We start from the raw sequence: 19824 nt of genomic DNA, 5'->3' as shown, positions 1-19824 counted from the left end.
ATGACTCATGGGAAACATTCCGGCAACAGAGAAAAATTTACAAAAAGAAGCTATGGGAGAATAAAAGATCAAGTGCAGATACTTTCTGGGTTAAATTAATACGCAACACGAGACGTTGTAACTCTCATAAATTCTGGCTAATAATAAACCAGCTAAACCGGCCAAGGAACATCTTATCATCCGACATACAGGAACAGGACTCGGCTAACTACATAGCCCTGAAATTTAAAACACGGCATCACACTTCTGAACAGGCACAGACCAAGCAATCAATTCACCTATGTTAAAGTCACAACTGATAACCTCAATTTACTAAAAGATTCCAGGTCAAATAACTCTTGTTATCTAGCAGATGCTATAAAATGTTTAATAAATAAAAGTAAAAGAGATGGTGCTCCTGGGCCCAACGGTGTCCCTCGAACCGTTTTTAAACCATGATCCAGCTTTCTGGAGCTCCCAGCTTGAGAATCTTTTTGCTGAAGTTGAACTTTTAAGTCAAAGCTCAATCATGACACCAATTTACAGAGGGGGTGATAGATCAAATCCATCAAACTACAGACTTACTACTTTGCTGGACGTAGAGTCAAAATACCTAGCATCCTTGATCTTGGAAAACTTGGCAGAATAGTCCAAAGATCTAAATCTGATCCCTACAAATCAGACGGGCTTTAGAAAAGGGATTGGTACAATCTCTAACATATTATCTATGTCCCTAATAGCAGAGAAATCCAAATAAACAAACAGAGCTTGCATCTCTGCTTTTTGATTTAAAAGCCGCTTTTGACAGCGTGGATCGGATATTATTGTGGGCGAAACTAGGATCATGGAATATTCCGGAAAGAATTTAAAAACGTTTACTGCTATTTTACACTAATACATTGTTATATTTCATAGAGGTACCTTATATAGGCGCAGGTAACATCACAACCTTTCACCTATATTCTTCCCTACATTACATACATATAGGTTCTTAGGCACTGACCTTTTACCTAGATACGACACTGCATTCAGAACGCGGGTTTTCCCTAGTTTGAATCTCATACATTATGCATGAGGTTTCTTGGAAGCACAACAGGACTACCATCTGCTGTATAATATCTCTGTATAAAGTTCAGGCCCGAAGTCATCCTCTAGGCCGACACAGTAACACAGCAAGGTAGGATCCCTGTGGAGACCTGTGGGTATATATACATCATGTCTTGCTTTAGAAAGACAGAGGAGAGTGTGACTTCCCGGCTGACACACTGACCAGAGACGCTGTTCTACATGCAGACGTTCCAGCTAGCAGTGGTCTAACATCCCTCGCGGGGTGTCCAACTCGAGACCAGGACGGGGTCCCATATTCTCTCATTCTCAGGTAATGAAGTTGACTAGATCCTAGAGGAATTCTTGGCATAACACCTACACAGATGCCTGGTACATTTAGGTACATCTAGTTAGGGAGGCATTGTAGGAGTACGCACTTTCTATCATGTATTCTATGTACTTGTATATATTCATGATTACTGCAAAATGGTAGAACTGTACCATCCCTTTACTTTCGTAGTACTGCTAATCATATATCTCTGCTACTGTCTAATGGTTGTTGCAGCTCATCTATTCTATGCTAGAATAACAACTATTCAATACATTCTTATTGAAACGCCCAGTGTGTTTATTCTGTGTATCTCTGAGACAAACTAAGTGAGCATGAGTGACTGAGCGAAAGGTAGTATATTGTTTCCTAGATTCTGAGGGATCAGAGCTGTCATGTTCAGAGGGTACCAAGAACTATTCTCCCCCGATAAGAGGAGATTCTAGTGGCACTGTGAGCTAGCTGATACAGACAGGCTAACGTATCCGGTGGGGGTGCACGGAATCAGTCTGTCACCAATCCCACAGTTTGTTATCCAAACGCGCAGGTCCTGTATAGGTAATATAGTAACTACACGACAACATGGGTTAGAGAGAAACTTGGAGACGGACCAAGAGTCTCAAGAGAATGGAACACGGATAATGGCCTGAAGCAGGGTTGCGTGCTGGCTCCCCATCTATTTAATTTATTTTTATCCGACCTTTCGATAAAACCTAATACAATCAACTCTCACTCCCCGCATTTGGGATCCTTAGTCCTTTCACACCTTGCCTACGCCAACGACATTGTTCTACTAAGTTTGACCAGGACTGGTCTCAGGAGGCTAATAACGGGTCTCATAGAATTCTTAACCGTAAACAAGCTAGAAATTCATATAGCAAAAACAAAAACAATGCTTATCAGCAACCGACCAACTTGTCCGTTTAGTATCTGGCTCGAAGGGAAAGCCTTGAAGAACGTGTCTAGCTATAAATACCTGGGGACTTATTTACAAGCCCCTTGCTCCACCGGTGCGTTACTTTTAATATGGCAAAAAGTGACGCACCGGCGGCGCAAGGGGCTTGTAAATAAGCCCCCTGGGATTTTACCTTGATAATAAAATAAATCATCGAGAACAGAAAAACAACATGGCTCAACAGGCAAGTGCATTACCTTTTTCCTATAAGACATTGGCATTAAAATTGGAAGGCTCGTCACTTGAACCACTGATCACAGTAATAACGGCGAAAACTCTTCCTATCTTAACATATGCCAGCGTAGGCTTGCAAGGAAATGATGCAACTTTTCTTAATAACCTAATGACCAGCATCTTCAGAAAGGTCTTTCAGCTCCTTCAGATGGTGTCCCCTGCACAATTGCGTCTGGGATTTGGTGTAATGAATGAAAGAGTGGGCAGGTTATATTCATCAATTCAAGTTTGGTACTTCTAAAGCAACATTCGGTGGACTCAAGACTGAGCTGGGCTTTGTGGTAAGAACCAGAGAAAGGGCCGAACATCATATACTCGCTATTTGTACAATGCGCTTTAATCCACTTGCACCTTAGATCTCTGGAACAAAAATTTGACATGTGCAACATTTAAGTGAACATTAAACCAAGCCGCAAAACTGTGCTCTCTTTTGCTAGACAAAAGTATTTTCAGCCAGAGATCATATTCCTGGACAGTACTCAACAATTACAAAGTTCTTACTTAGATTTAACATTTTCGGCCCACCTAAAAAAACAGCTAATGGCTCTGCGCTTTGGAAAATATCCTTTATTGGCAGATGCTCCAAGTTGGAAAAACATTGAATGAAAAATGTGTTGCCTTTGTGGAAGCCCAAAAGAAGATCTTATCCACCTGATATGCATCTGCAAGAAACTTTACCCAGCAAGAGTCACTTTACAAAGGAAAGCCTTCCTGGACAGAGGAATACGAACGTACCGGGCAGCTATTATCAAAGGGCTTGATCCATCTGATCCTCAGATGAACTGCAAATTAGTTAAGTTCCTCCGTACACACTATTAGGCAATTAAGTCAAAGCTTCAACGATAGAGTATACCCACAGAAGGATTAACGCTAGCAAAAACTGAACTGTTCGAACTGCTATCTTGAGGATGATATCCTAAGCTGGTAGCACGTAGACCTGATCAGCCCAGACTTAGAGACATCTATCCTTAATTATCCTGAACTTTTGCTGGAAATTAAGCAAATACCGGTGCCACCTGATAATTGCCGGTTCACTCCTGCCCGCCATTAATTAAGCAGTACAGTATATGTTTAGGTGGGAAACAGCGGTTACAAAGTGGGTGTTACCATGCAGGTAGGTAACAACGCGGTCATTACAACGACTGTGTTGTTACCATGCTTGGCTTTACATAGCAAGTCGTTTCTACGACTTGCGCTAGGTGGCGTGCAACACCAGGGAATGTGTTGGATTTTAAATCCAACACATTCCCTGCTGTTGCGCTAACTGGAGTAAGAATAGTAATTTATACTATTCCTAAGTCCAGCGTGCCATCTAGTGCAAGTCGTAGAAACACCTTGCGATGTAAAGCCATGCGTGGTAACAACGCGGTCATTGTAATGACCATGTTGTTACCTACCGCGTGGTAACACCATGCGCTGTATCGTCACATTTTAGAGAGTATTTACTGCCAACAGAAGATACTAACCTGTGACATATTTATTAGTGATACATTGGATTAATGAATTGATTTTAAAACATTTTCTTTTACTCACCATTGTCATAAACAGTAAATAATTGTTACTGATTTAATTAACTAAACAATAAAAATGTTTCACCTATTCTGAGTAGATATGGAACCACCATAAACACTGAAGCAGTGATCCACTGTCATACTGCACAGACAGAAAGGTGACAGTCCAGACAGACCCTAGGGGAAGCAGGAAAGCAGTGCTTGGGGAAGTCAACAAACCTGGATTTTCTTAGGACATGAGAGTGCCAGATAAATTTCACTAGAATGTGAATCCTATGGCTTATACTTCTCACATACACCATCAGGTTCTGATTGAGAGATAACCAATGCTACAGGCTGGAACACATAATTTATAAACCAACTTCAATTTCTGAAGAACTTTATCCCTAGAGTCCAAGCACACACAAAAGGCTTCAGAGGGGTGTGAAGCTGCAACACTTTACGGAAATCAGATCACGTGATAATCTTTAAGTGGGATGATAAAAGTGGGAATATTTAAAAGGGGCATTGGCAAAGAAGTGTAACTGGGAACCCTTTTCAAGAGGCATGGCCTTCATGAATAAGGATGTTGAAACTAAAACTCACACTGAATTTAGCCTCCGCTCCAGAGCTCTTAATTGTGGCCTGTTATAAACACTGTTTATAACGGACCACAATTGAGCGCTTTGGGGTTGTGCCTAAGGGCATTCGTGGAGTGCCCGCGTGATCACCCTATCACTTTCTAAAGCAGTCATCCACCACTGCTGTCTGGGATTGAGAAGAGCTCTTCCTCAGTGAGGAATAGAAAACCACCAAACCTAGCAGCACCGCTGTGCCTCCTAGACATCCAGGAGAGAATGTTGTCACTGGAGGAGAAGAAACTGGCTTTAGCGAAGAGGACGGCCAAGCTGGGGTTGAGACCCCAGGAAATGGTGGTAGCAATCAAAGAGAAGCAGAGGAAATCACAGGTGGTGCCTTTGACCCCAGGTTACCCAAGGTTATTGTCCCTAAAAACACAAAGCGGGATGACAAAGACAAATGGTTGGTATCCTCTGAGAGAGCTCTAAGGATGAGAAGGGTGGGTGCACAACATTGTGAGTCCTTACTTTGGGAACTGGTACCAACAGTAGGGAGGGATAGACTGTTTACACTTGAGGATGTGGTGGCAGAGTCTTACACCCTTATGAAGGAGGCACTCATTGAGATTATCTTTCCCCGGAGGAGTACGGATAAAGGTTTAGGAGTATTCACAAGGGAGCAACACAGACATGGGTGGACTTTGTAGATTCCTCTGTGAAGTCACTAAAGGGCTGGATTGAGGGTAACAGAGTTGAACCTATGAGAACTTATACAACTAAGTGGTGAAGGTGCACATACTTACACATTTTACCTCAAAGACATTACACCAGCATCTGGTAGATTCCAGAATATCTAGCCCTATAGAGCTGGGGGAGATAGCAGATGAGTGGGAACGCAGTAGGTTGCCAAAAAAAGTCCCACAGTGGTGAACCTTAGAAAGGAGGGCAATCGCCCTCTCAGGGGAAAGGTGGGGGCAAGTCAGATAAGCCTAAAGATACCCTATAAGAAGCCAAACGGGGCAAGCTCAGAGCCACATCTCAATAGCAGGGTAGGGGTGATCAGAAAAATAATTTTTAGAAATGGGGTCTGTATTTGGCAGTGGTTTGTACCCTGTCAAAGTAGGGAACCTCACTCTAATCAGGATAAGGGAGTCACATAACTAAGATAACCCCCTGCTCACCCACTTGGTAGCTTGGCACGAGCAGTTATGATTATCTCAGAGCCAATGTGTAAATCATTTGTACATACACACACAGTAACACAGTGAAAACACTCAAAAATGAGTCCGCACCAATTTAGAAAAATAGTCAATATTTATCAGAATAAAAGAAGACCATTGAAATATATGGATGCCGTTGTTTTAGCACAAAGTACCTTAGGTGCTACAAAATCGAAGACAAAAACAGATGCTGGGGAGGTGAGGTGCCGGAAAAGCAAAGCGATTCATTAGTTACTTACTCCTAAGGGAGGTGATGTGTTGGTTCCTTACTACCAGGCGATGTGTATGTCTGTCCCTTACTTCCATGCAGGGGAGGTGATGAATTGGTTTCTTACTGTCAAGGGCGGAGAATCATCGGTTCCTTACTGGAAGGGAAGGTTATGTGTCGATCTCCGGTCGAGCTTCGGTTTCTTATTGCTGGGTTGCACTGATGAAGAGACACCGTCCAAGTACGATGCTTCGAAAAACCTAAACATGCTGTGGCAATGCAGCGGCGGCAAAGTGGGCGCTGCGTCTATTTCATATCTGCAAAGCAGGCGTCGATTCTTGAGCCATGGTGCAGGGACTGCCTCGGAGTCAGAGCAGGATGCCATGGACGTCGGTGACAGTGCTCGGGACTCATAAAGTGGTATATTTCAGCTGCAAAGTAGGCAATACGTCATTTCTCCTGCCGCACTATAGGTGCTGTGTTGATTCTTCGGCTGCACTATAGATGTGGCGTCGATTTTTCAGCCGCACGACGGTGCTGCATCAAAAAACAGGCGCTGAGAGTCGATGCTTGGAGTTTTTTCCTAGATCACAAGATTCTACTTCCAAGGGCCCAGGAACACGATTTGGCACTACTTGGCAAGTCAGGGCTCGCAGCAGAAGAGCCCAGGCACTGGTAGGTGAAGACTTTGATGGCCCTGAGACTTCTTAATAGGAGGCAAGCACGCACAAGCCCTTGGAGAATCTTGGAAGCAGGATGTAGAAAGCAAAGTGCAGTCCTTTCATTCCCAGGACAGAAGCAGCAAACAGCAGGCCAGCACAACAAAGCAACAGGCAAAGTTAACAAGACCATTAAAGACATGATTATGGGTTTATCAGAGAAACTCATGAGGATATGGATATTCTCCCATGCCTATTGTTTGCCTCTAGGGAAGTTCTACAAAAAGTAGTGAGATTCAGTCCCTTTGAACTGCTCTTTGGACATCCTGTGAGGGGTTCCTTAAGTTTGGTTACAGACGGTTGGGAGAGACTTCTCATGGAGCTCAAGCAGGACAGCCTAGATTATGTACTAGGCCTTTACTTTAGAATGTCAGCGTACATGAAAAAGGCAAACAGAAACATCAAGGCCAGCCAGGAGCTTGTCAAGCACTGGCATGACCAAAAGGCTTCCCTGGTGGAATACCAGGCTAGGCAATTGGTTTAGATGTTAGAGCCTGTAGCGCCCAGAGCACTCCTATACAAATGGACTGGGCCTTACCTTAGCCTGGAAAAGAAGGGTGAAGTCACATATTTGGTGGACTTAGGTACCCCAAGGAACACCCCATATGGTGATCCATGTGAATAGGCTCAAGTTGCATCATGACAGAGCTGACATTACCATGTTCATGGTGACAGATGGTGGAGAAGAGAAAGAAAGTGAACCTCTCCAGACCGGATGTCAACTAATGTCAAATATGGTTCATTTGAGAGAGTAATTATTTCTACCACTTTGACCAGTCAGCAGCAAAAAGACTGTTACAAGTTGCCTGGGCAGTTTGCTGACTTATTTTCCTTGACAGCATGGTGTACCCATGATGTGGACACAGATGACCGGTTCCTGTCAAAAGTAAGATATACAGGTTGTCAGGCCAAGTCAAGGTTAGCATTAAAACAGAAGATGCAAAGATGCTAGTGTTGGGGATGATTGAGCACTCTAGTAGTCATTGGACCAGCCCAGTAGTTCTGGTGCCCAAACCAAATCCAAGAGGATGAAAACAAGATTAAGATTCTGTGTGGAACACAGAGGCCTATTACAGTCCCCAAGACTGAGCCTCACCCGATACCCAGAGCTGTTGAACTCATTGATTAGTTGGGGGACTGCAAAATATCATAACACCTTTGGCCTCACTTCAGGTTATTGGCAGATAGCCCTCACACAAAGAGACAAGGAGAGGTCTGTCTTTTCAACCACAGAAGGCTACTTTCAGTTCAAAGTGATGTCCTTTGGATTGTAAAATGTACCTGCAACTTCCATAGGTTTGTGAATAGAGTACATATCTGGATAATATTGCTGTTTATAGTTCCACCTGTGAGCATCATCTGGTATACCTCAAGGATGTGCTTCAAGACCTTCAACACGCAAGGCTAACTATCGTGGCAAATGAGATAGGGCCACGGTCTGCAGTGTACTTGGGTCATCAAGTAGGTGGAGGCCATGTACCAGCTCTCAAACCCAAATTCCAACAATTCTGACCTGGAAACCTTTAAAGACTGGGTCTGATTTTGATCTTGGCGGTCTTGCCACCGGCCCTCCATGGTGGCCGGCCTTAGCACTCTGTCAGGCTGATGGGTTACCATCCACCATATTTAGCTGTGTACACGATACACGGAAGACCGTCAAGCCGGTGGTCTTTTATGCTGGATCCATTGCCGATTCGACAGCAGGGTATTACACAATAATGCTCCGCAGCCATATCATATAATGCACCCAAATCATCACACATACCTGCACACATTCATGCACATGCCACAGGCAAACACACATACCACATCTACAAAGTGACCTTTAATTCACCTATGCACCCAAACTAACCATTAATTATCTTTGACACATATGTATCAAACAGGTAGGGTGTTTGTTGTAGACTTTACTGTGCCTGTTATTTGAGAGAGAGGGCTTTACTGATACTTCCTGACTTGTACCGTTTGTGTGACAGTAGCAAACTTGTACTCCTGCTTTAGTGTTGGGGAGGTACAAAGATGTACCCTTTCCCTGAAGGAGGATGCTTGTACTTCTGGCCATGCTGTGCATGTTCTATGAGGAATGGGAGTATGCACAGTTGAAGCCAAGCTGTACCTTTTGGTGTGAGTTATTGCGTGGTGTACTTTTTCTGTGAAGATGGTGAGCTTGCCAACTGATGCACATGGTGTATCTCTTCTGTGAAAGAGGGAGACTTGCACTGCTAATGGCTAAGTGTGCCTGTTCGGGGAGTTGCAGCTACAATACAGCTGGTGTGATGTATCTGTTTTGTGAGTGAGGGAAGCTTGTACTATCATGTTTCAAACACATTCCTAACACACACTGTTGTGTACCTGCCTGTTGATGCAATTGGGGTGCATCTGGCTGTGGGTTTTAACCATGATTCCCCTTCTTCTTTGAAGACCTACAGGAATGGTTGCAACATTTCTAAGAGAAAAATACTCCACATATCTGTGTATTGGAAGGGGTTATAGAAGGACGTAGGAAATGATACTTGTCTAAAACTCTCTGGCACAGAATTACAAATATTTTATGCTGAGTTTGCATCACAAAAGCAACACAACCCTGAGTCAAATGTTCATTTTGGATTTACTTTCCTTCGCAAAACATAAAGTAATGATTTGCACTGTTTTGCTTTACTTTGCCTCAAGGGGTCATTACATGGGTATAACATGGGCATTCCAAAGCAACCACTCACGGTTTTGATACAACGCTCTACCTACTAACAATATTAGACAGGGCTCTGTGACAAAAAATGAAGCTTTGTTGAAGTGTGCGGTAAAAACAAAGAACATTTTTTAGTCCTGTTAACTTTCCCACTTTGCACTGGACAGCACACATCCAAAGTGCTAAAAGTTTTTAAGTTAGTCTGAGCGTAGTATTTGGTACTGGAAAGATACCCTTTCAGTACAAAACCTATGCCAGACGTGGTTCAGACACCTTTGCACTGTGGTGCGGTTCATTAATGAACATATCTGTCATTAAACTTTTTGACTAAATCTACTACATCCACAGACAATTCGAATGGCATCAAGGCTACATATTAGGAATATTAGTTGAAATCTTAACATCCACTTGAAGCAGAGGACAATTGTACACACCAGCAGAATGAAGAAAGTGCACTTTCCTTTGGACACGAATCAAAGCACGCAATCCTAATATCTTTACATTTTTGATACCATTTCTATATTTTCTATTCAAAGGGAGAAGGAAATAGGGATCACTGGTTCCTAGCTGTGTAGATCACCGAAGTGTACAAGGGTATTTTGGTCCAGTTGGTTTCAAACTTTCCTTTGCTGAAGTTGTAGGAGCCTTATGTAATTACACACTGCTAGGTATACTGCACCATTTTGTACTAATTTGCAGTTTTCATCCAGCGTGCCCTTACTAATTCCTCTTTTTTTCCAAGCGTGGTCTGCTGCTGGTCCTGGACTTTTACAAGGTCTACTCTCACTGCCTATCCAAGGCCTGGTTTGGTGATATTGGGTATGGGCATATGCTGGCCTGCTCTCCTGGGCCTCTCTGCCCTACATTGCTGGAAATGGACTAGAGTGGACAACATAGTCCAAACTATCTCACTGAGGTTCTGGTCTGACTGGCCTTACCTTACCAAATAACTGAAAACGAATGCTCCTAACACTTTCCATTACAACGGGCCAGTCCCCAGCCCACTATATCCTTTTTAGTTGGGTACACTTTATTTATTTTTGGGAATTTTCAGACGCACCCCCCTAACATTATTGACTAAGCTACACCCCTGCTCAGGATTGTGGATCCTTAGCCAGGTAGGGGCCAAAACAAGAAGGCAAAACATCTATAAGCTAAAACTTAGTCTGTGCCACATGTCTTACTGGGGTGGACCCAAAAAGAGGAACCGTCTTCTGTATCGTATCCTGGAAAACATAGCCATAGAATGTCCTGAGGTCCCAGAATCTACTAAGGTAGACTGCGAGTAGACCCCCAAACTTTGCGATCAACACTTGTGATAGGAATGAACTTTCTTATTAACTGACACTTCAGTAGTTATCTGGCTCGTTCCTTGTCGTTTTCCTGAGAACTAGCCATTTTGTTTTCTTACAGCTGGGAATAGGATTGTATGTAATGCCGTATCTTGCTGAAGGTCAGGCATAACCCACCAGTGTCCGTCTCTCTTCATCTCCAGTGAGATGTTTTTTTTTTACAACCCTTCATTGTGCATCTCATTTTCTGGTGTAGGCAAACTTTTAGGCTTTTCCATTACATGGTGTTTCAAGAATAACCTTTGCATTCGCCACAGTAGGCTTTCTACTAAGCATCTATATGCAGAGTTAGATGCATTAAGGCTGTCAGTATAGTGGGTCTATTGACAACTAAAGACAAGGTGTCTTGTAACACATCTCGTAGCCCTTAGTAAAAAGGCAGCTAACGCTGCCTTGTCTTCCAGAGCTGCCTCTATGGCAATTAGGAAACAACTGATATATAAGTAACAACTACTTTATTTCCTTGTTCTAGGTTTAACAACACCATGTACGCAGCCTGTTACGTCTGCTAATTTCTTAACTGACAAATTAACTGGTTCCAATTAGTACGCCAAGGGCTGTGGCTCAGGATCAAGCTGATAACCTATGTCATGGCGTCTTTGCCTAGTTTAGAGACTACAAATGTTACTTTGGCCGAACATAGAGCAAAGGTTTGTGGTTGAGGCTGCACTGCACAAAAAGGGTTAAAACATAAGGTGATCAGCCCCAAAGTCCTCTGGTGGAGCTAAAGATAAAAAAAACTAGCCAGAGATGCACTCCCTGTTACTGCAAATATTGCTGTTGTCTGACAGATCACTCCTCGCCTTAGGGGCATTGTCAGTAGACCCAGTAGGCTAGTATTGATAGTTTGCAAAGCGATCACCTGATTTATACAAGTTTACAGGAAAATACATTATCTAATTCTTTCCTGATTTTATTTTATTCTTGAGCAATTGCCTGAAGTGGGTTTTTAGAAGAATTCATTGGCTTTGCAAACTTTTATGTTCTGAGCAGTCGGACCGGTTGGGAGCTCCTGAAGTCCCTAACCCCCTGTGCAGAAGTATCAGATAGCTGATATGCCCATCAATGGGAAATGGGGGAAATAGTTAATGAAAACAAAAGCCTGGATTCACTCTCTAGTTGAATCTGTGTCACTTGGTAGTGCCTTTTAATGATTTTTACCATGTAACCTCAGGTACTTTGAGGGTTTATGGACCTGCTGTGGGGTAAATAGAACACCACAGTTGGGAGTCTGGAATATGATGTTAGAGGCCTGACAGCTAGACAGATGGATAGAATGAGGCTTACCCGTTTCAGTGGCAGGATGTGCTGCTACGGGCTCGTCAGAATACCATGCAGGAATACCAGACGACAATGAGGTTGCAAGCTATGCATCAAAATAGCAAGTCAAATCAAGGAACGAACAAAAGGAGTGACAATTGATGAAGGGGACTAAAAAGGCACCCTAACTGAAGTTTAAGGTACGGTAGACGGATGCTAACTCAAGCAAATCAAAGGACTACAGCATCGGCATAGCATGATGCGGGCATGTGCCCTGTCTGTAAGGGGTCGTAAGCAATAACCCACTCTCCCACTAACATCCCAGAAGTTATTAAGCTGACCAGAAAGAGTGGATGTAAGGTGAAACTGTTGTACAGTGTAGTGTTTGCCTTAGCCCAATTTCCATTGCCCTATCTTGCACATTTTTCAGGCTTTCCAAACCCTGCAAGCGACTTGGTGTCTGTGACCTTTCTCAATCCCGACAAAGGGGGACGAAGGATGTGGGAGACTAGAATGAGCGTGAAGATCCCTTGATGTGAGCTAAGTACTGTGGGGCAGATTTACTAGCAACTGATGCATCTGTAGAGATTGTCAGTTTCCATGCGCCAGCCTGTGATACCCTTGCGCCACCATGGATGCGCCGTATCTACAATGTGGCGCACCATGGCGCAAGGATTGACAAATGCTTCAGAAATTCTGACGCATCTGTTGGCCCAAAAGTCACGCATTGCTGGAGTCATGTCGCATGCACGAGACAACTCCAGCAATGCATGGGGAGGCCTAACTCATTGTACTGCGTCACTCCTTACGCCTGCTTCAAGCAGGCATAAGGTTTTGACGCAGTGGCAATCTAGAAGTGGCGCAGTGAAATCTTGTAGATTTCACTGCGTCATTTCTACGAGGCCTTCCTGCGTGGGAACGCCCACCCTGCATACATTATATCTGACGCAGGTATAATGTGACGCAGGGCTTTACAAGGTGATGCATCTTTGTAGATGAGTCACGTTGTAAATTGGTAACATTGTTTACGCTGCGGCTGCGTCACAAAAGTGAAGCAACAGTGGTGCAAGAGTGTCGTAAGGGGCTTGTAAATCTACTCCTGTATAAGGCCTTTATCTCATTAAGTCCCGTTTTTAAGGAGGATGAGTTGAGAACTGCGTTTCAGTGAGATTCCCCCTTGCACTGAGAGTGAGGCAACAGCTGTGTGAAACCATGAACTGTAGAGTTCTTCGCTATTTCTGTCAATTCAAACTCTAACCAATCGAACTTATATTGAAAAAAAGACTTCTTCTCTCCGTTGCCTTCACTGGGTTTTTTTTCTCCCTCGGCTGAAACCTATATCAACTCACTCTATTTTAAATGTTGTCACCTTTGTATCATTCACCTTTTTTCTGCGGTACTAGCCCCTGTAAATAAAGTGCGCCAGTCAGCATGCTAGATAAGCAAAAATATAAACAAATTTAAAGGAGCTATTATATATATGCATTACAAATTTACACTACACAAATGCCACCAGGTTGCAATGTTACATTCAGAACCAACTTGTTTCTGATTAACCTTGCAGTGATCATAAAACAGATGCTTCTCTTTAATTCTTTTAACACTTGCTCAGAATATTCAATAGTTTCTGTTTCACATAAGATTACAACTATGCACCACTGTAAGTTACCAAACCAAAATCGTGTACAAAATTCATTATAATAATTCTCCCATTTCCTTTTAAACCCGTCTTTTCCTTCTGACCTCCACTTATTCTCTTTGCCCTTGAAACTCTTAAAGCTACCATGGGAACAGAAGTTGTTTTTCGTGTTTTTTTACTGCACCAGAGGCAGGATTGGATACAAAGTAGTTGCTGTGCATGGCTGACTAGTAGAAGGGGTGGGTTTGGGTAGGTGTTGATTCTGTGTTTTGCTGTCTTGTCACAAAATATGATTGGGTAAAGTTTTGCTGTCACTGTGTTTCTCTGATTTGTCCCTTCCTGAGGTGTTACGTCTTTGTTTTGCAGGTGACATCACTCTTGATCCTCACACCGCAAACCCCTGGCTCATTTTGTCAGACAACGGGAAGACTGTTGGCTATGGAGAAAGAGCACAGGACCTTCCCAAGAATCCAGAGAGATACGATTCCTTTGCCTTTGTCCTGGGGCGAGAGAGTCTGACCTCAGGAAAACACTACTGGGAGGTGGAAGTAGGAAATAAGACAAGCTGGACTTTGGGGGTTTGTGATGAGTCTCAGAGCAGAAAGGGGAGCTTAATTCTAGAGCCTCAGAGGGGATACTGGGTGATACGCCTCATAGATAATCGTTACCAGGCTAACACCACCCCATGCACTACTTTGGCGCTTCGTGACCGCCCCAGCGTAGTGGGTGTGTACCTGGACTACAAAGCTGGCACACTGTCATTTTACAACGTCAAGGACCAGTCTGTGCTCTACTCTTTCGTTCAAGCCACCTTCCCGCGCACACTGCGAGCATGCTTCAGCCCTAGCATCAGTGATGGTGGTAGGAATCCTGGCCCTTTGCGGATCCTGCCAGTGTGACTTCAGAGCAGCACGTGTTCCAAACTAGGCAAGGGTCCATTGTATTGTATTTAAGGATCACAATTTCTCTTTTTGACGCTTTATATATGTAAATATAGAAGGAAAACAGTCAATTTTCAAGCCTTTTGGAGCATGCTCCCCTGTGTCACTAAAACTTGCTGTCCATTGTCTGTGCAGACTGAATGCACATAAGATGGACAAAATGGCCCTTGCATCCTGGCAATCCAATCCCTTTGCACACTTGTATATCAGAATATCAGTAACAAAAATGTCGCTTTACAGAAGTATCGTGGGCAAAATATAATACACATATGTTCCATCAGGCGTAGATTTGCTTTTACTAACTCCTGGGCAATACAGAAATGTTGATATCTAGGCCTCGATAGCTTGTAAAACTCATCTCTTCAGGAATCTTGCTTTCTGTTGGTATTTGTAAATGATGGCAAATCAAAGGTTATCTGTTTACTGAAATGAATCTCCTTGACTGCTCTTGCGTGTGATCCTTTCACTGACTGGATGTCTAAATGATTTTGGGCAGGGATAACACATATTTTCTCAATCCCATTAGAAGGTTTTCTGCCTGTTGTTCGGCAGAGAGATCTATCTTGCAAGGTATGAGATAACACTTCCCTTCCTCTCTGACTAGGGTAAAATGGCACCATTATGTAACACAAGTCAGAACCTTGAGCTATCGCGAGGTTCTTTCTATATGTGAGGGGCAACATGCCACTGAATTTAGAAGTCCTATTTGCAGCACATTCTTGAAGTACTGTTTTCTTGTTTTATCTGCTTGTTTAGCAGAACTCTCAATAATTTATTTTCATTAAATGGTTTAATTGATTAACAAAAAACGAGGGCTGTATGTAAGTAATGGGTTATGGTATAGGATATGAAATGAACCAATGACTAACCTCCAAGAATAGTGATTTTAAGGAAATAAAATAAATCTTATTTATAAAATAAAGGGAAATATGTACTGTCAATTAAGTATTTAGCTCAGGTTTATGGTTTGTATCTTGTGCTTGTCCCGTGTCACTTCGGAGTGAGATGTTCTTGGGAATTGCTGTTCTGGTGCACTTTCTGGTTCTGTGCACCATGCTCTAAGTAAATGCACATAATAAGGGGCATTTCTTCGATCTCTATGGCTTTCCCTGACTGTCAGCTACACAAATAGTAAAAAGCCTTTGCGATTTACCTGGCCTAGTGCTAAATAGTAGACATTGGGCGTGATGTACGAAAAATTTTTGCGGTCCAAAGGTTTTAAAAAAAAAAGAGTGGCCCATGTACCAACCCTATTTTGCGAGTCGCTAAACAATTAGCGACTTGCAAAATAGGGTTAATGACTCGCTATTAGGCAGGGGCGTTCGAACGGCGCAACTTCCTAATAGCGACTCCAAAACCTATGTATGAATGTTTTGCGACCGCAATTGCAGTTGCAAAACACTTGCAGTTAACCACCCTTCTCAGGAGGGTGGTAAGGGGGCAAACGGGAAGGGGTACCCAGGGGACCCATTCCCCTTTGGGAATGCATGCACAATTATTTGTTAAGGGCAGGCAGTGGTCCCAGGAACCACTGCCTGCCCTTAAAAAAAGAAACTGAAAAGTTTTTTGTTTTTTTTAAATGCATGCAGTTTTCCTTTCAGGAAACGGGCTGCCTTTAAAAAAAAACTGCTTTATTTAAAAGCTGTCCCAAACATGATAGTCTGCTGACCCCAGCGGGCCACCATCCCTGGGAGTGCTAGCCATTACCAATGGGGTTGCAAACTGCACCTGCCTCATTAATATTCATGAGGCATGCAATTTGCGACCCCATTGGGAATCCCAAACGGTGTCTCAAACACTGTTGTACATAGCATTTTGTGACTCGCAAATTGCGACTCAGAATTTGTCGCAATTTGCGAGTTTTCAAAATGCTATGGTCGTACATCTGCCCCATTAAGCAGTATTTGGCTGGAAGTCAGTTATAGCAAAGAGATTTCCCTTTTCACCATAAGCTAAATAGCAAATATTATGCTCTATTTGTTCAGAAGCCATTTAAATATAAAAAAACGTCATTATTCACTGGGCTGATGGCTAAATAGTAGATAGTACGCACAATTGTGCCAGTATCTATGTAAATAGCAGAGGAACTTCCCTATTGGCTTGGCTGCTGTCTAAACAGCTGAACTTATGTATTATTATGCCTAGCACATATTTTAACAGCCACTTGCCACCAGGAAAAAAGGCTAACAACTATAGCTTTAGCACCAAACATATTGTCTGCAAAACTCCAAGGGCAAGTTAAAGCCTGATGGAGGTAAGTATGAAGTAGCAGTGTTTGGAAGTCCATAAAAGAGATTCCATGGGAGTGATTAACTAACATTTTGCACTGAGCTTGCATCATAAAAGTAACCCAAACCAGCACAAAATGTTTTTTTAAATATTTACTTTGCAGCGCAAAACTTGTTTTGCACTGAAAATTGACTAACGGTAACGCAAAGTAGCGCAAATCGTTGCTTTCCATCGCTTAGCTTCAAGGGGACCTTACATGGGTGTTCCCATGCAACCACCCACCTTTTTTGATGCAAAACCCTATATACTAAAAATGTGAGACAGGGTGGCAGTCTCTATTTAATATTTGTAGATCTGAAGTCGGCTTTTGATCTTGTACCAAGGGACAAACTCTAGGAGGTAGTTAGAGAGCTGGGAATCCCATCTTATCTCCTTAGTATCCTGGAGAAGCTCCATGCAAAAAATTTCACCCAAGTGAGGTACGGTAAATATGGTGAATTAACTTCTCTCTTCCCTGTCAATAAAGGGGTACAACAAGGTTGCGTCCTCACACCCACTTTATTCTGTCTATTTATAAACGGACTCATTGACCATCTTAGAAAAGTGAAGGATAACGATGCCCCTAAGCTTGCCTCTGGTAAGGTTCCCGAGATGATGTTCGCTGATGATACCCTTTTACTTTCTAAGATGCCAATGGGAATCCAACGTATCCTTGACCGTTTTGAAGCCTTCTGCAAGAACAGGGGGCTGGAGATCAATACATTGAAGACCAAATATATGGTCTTCAATCCTGCTAACAAGTATCGCCCCAACCCATCTCTGAATGGCATCTTGCTTGAAAGAGTGACCATCTTTGAATATTTGGGTGTTACTTTGTCAGAGCATCTGGAATGGGGCCCACAGATTACCAAGGCAAGCCTCAAGTTAGCTCAGACAGTGGGTGGGCTTACGAAATTATACAGAATGTCTACATTTAAACCAGCAGGGCCAATGGCTGAAATTTGCAAAATCCAAGTAAGGGGGTGCTACATTGTATGGGGCAGAATTGTGGGGACACTGCTCGACCTCCAGCCTGAGCAAGGTAGAGAACAGTTTTATGAAGCAGCTGTTAGGCCTCCCTCCCAGCACCCCCTTATCCCATTACATTTGGACTTGGGCATGAGGCCAATTAGCGGAGAGATTGCCCTCAGACCCGTAACTTTTGGCAGCGGTTGTGGGCTACCCCGGAACTGGCAACATATCGATCGGAACTCAGAGAGCTTTTGAGCCTACCAGGCACCACAAAAATACCCTGGCTCAAGCACATAAGGGACCTTTGTATCAAACTGGGTAAAATCGATTTATGGAGCACACCTGAGGAATCATGTCCCCTGATTTCACAGGTGGAATTGGTAAGATGTTACAGAACATACAAACTTGCTGTCACCAAGGAAAGCTCGTCTTGCGGCCGTTTGACAGCCAACTTTATGCAGATTAAAGACGAGTATAGCCTGAGACCTTTCCTGGATGACATCCAACCAAATGTGGCCAGGAAACTGTATGTGCAGTTTAGACTAGGGACTTTACCGCTCCATGCCTTTACAAATAAAAGGGCTAACACCTGCTCACGTGGATGCCCTGCTTGCGATTGGAAGGAAGATACAGAGTTACATGCTCTCTTCTTCTGCCCCGCCTATAAAATACCTCGGCAGCGTTGGCTTATTCAACTATGCAGGAATTTAGGTTTTGTCTATTGCGCCGAGGCATTGAGAGTCTTAAAGTACGACACCCATGCTCCCATTGTCTTTGTTGTATCTCGTTTTTTAAATTCAATGTGGCACGTATGGTTGACTTTCTTAGGCTAATATCTATGGTTATATCGTTTTAACTTCAGTTTTATTTATCTTATTCTGGTTTTACTGTCCCAAATGTTATTGTATATCGGCATGTATCCTGGATCATGTTCCTCCACACATGATTGTACTGTATCCTATTTTTTTATCAGGAAATGGTCTGAGCAGAATAAGCAATGCACTTTATTTTGGTCAAAAGGTTTTTAAATGAACAGTTTTGTGCTATTATTGATAGATGAATTAATTGCAATGCTATCTAACATCCTGATTTTAACTGTACATATTGTTTGTGTTTTTATGACAATGTGCTTTTATGGTCCTTGAGACCGAAATAAAGTTATTGAATGGAATGGAGACAGGGTTTTGTGCCCAAAAATAACGCCTTTTGAAACCAGGCGTCAAAAGAAGAAATGTTTTAATTTCTCCTTTCTTTTCCTACTTTGAATGTGTGCTGCACTGAACAGCACACTTACAAAGTAGGACAAGTTTTAAAAGTTGTCTAGGCATAGTATTTTACAGTGGAAGGAACCCCTCCAATACAAAACCTATGCTAGAGTCTTGCACACACCCTTGCACTATAGCGTGTGCATGGCACACGGCGGCAAATTGCTGCGTCAGTGCTTGGTAGAGGCGAGGAGAGGGCCAAATCTCCGTAGATATGGTGCTGTCCTACTCCCTCCCTTCCACGCAACGCAGCACAGCATTTTTGGCTGCTGCGCTGCATTGGGTGGCAGTTTAGTAAATGAGCCCTCAATTGTCAAGACCGCTACAGTGGTCTGTCTGATTCCCAGACTCTGGCTGACATTTTGGTGTGTCGATATAAGTGGTAGATGTGAAGCAAATGTGAAGTAGTAAGACTCCATGTGTAATGAAAGTCTGAATGGGCCAGTGGGATACATTTTGGATGGCTCTTGGTTTTGCATATTTTGTTACATGGCCCACTCTGAAGGGTTACCCCAAACATTTTGCATATCTCCTATTCTTTTCTGACCTTTTTGCTTGCTTTAGGACTCTGGGCACTTTACCATTGCTGACCAATGCTGAAATGCATGTGCTTTCTCCTCTAAACATGGTATAATTGGTTTACACCTGTTTGGCACAGTTGATTTACTTGGAAATCCCTTGTA

At 43.0% G+C, this 19824-nt stretch overlaps 1 pseudogene across 1 annotated transcript in view; it reads left to right on the top strand.

Moving 5' to 3' along the window:
* Nucleotides 1–15577, top strand: part of LOC146856281 (E3 ubiquitin-protein ligase TRIM39-like) — a 61668-nt pseudogene extending 46091 nt beyond the window's left edge. The window contains exon 8 of the transcript XR_014981457.1: nucleotides 14062–15577. The product of XR_014981457.1 is annotated as an E3 ubiquitin-protein ligase TRIM39-like (transcript). The remainder of the gene's footprint in view (nucleotides 1–14061) is intronic.
* Nucleotides 15578–19824: the final 4247 nt, after the last annotated feature.

Source organism: Triturus cristatus, chromosome 4_1, assembly GCF_964204655.1.
Source record: "Triturus cristatus chromosome 4_1, aTriCri1.1, whole genome shotgun sequence".
Taxonomy (NCBI): Eukaryota; Metazoa; Chordata; class Amphibia; order Caudata; family Salamandridae; genus Triturus; species Triturus cristatus.
Note: the sequence above shows the minus strand (reverse complement) of the source record. Positions and strands in the feature narration are given on the sequence as shown.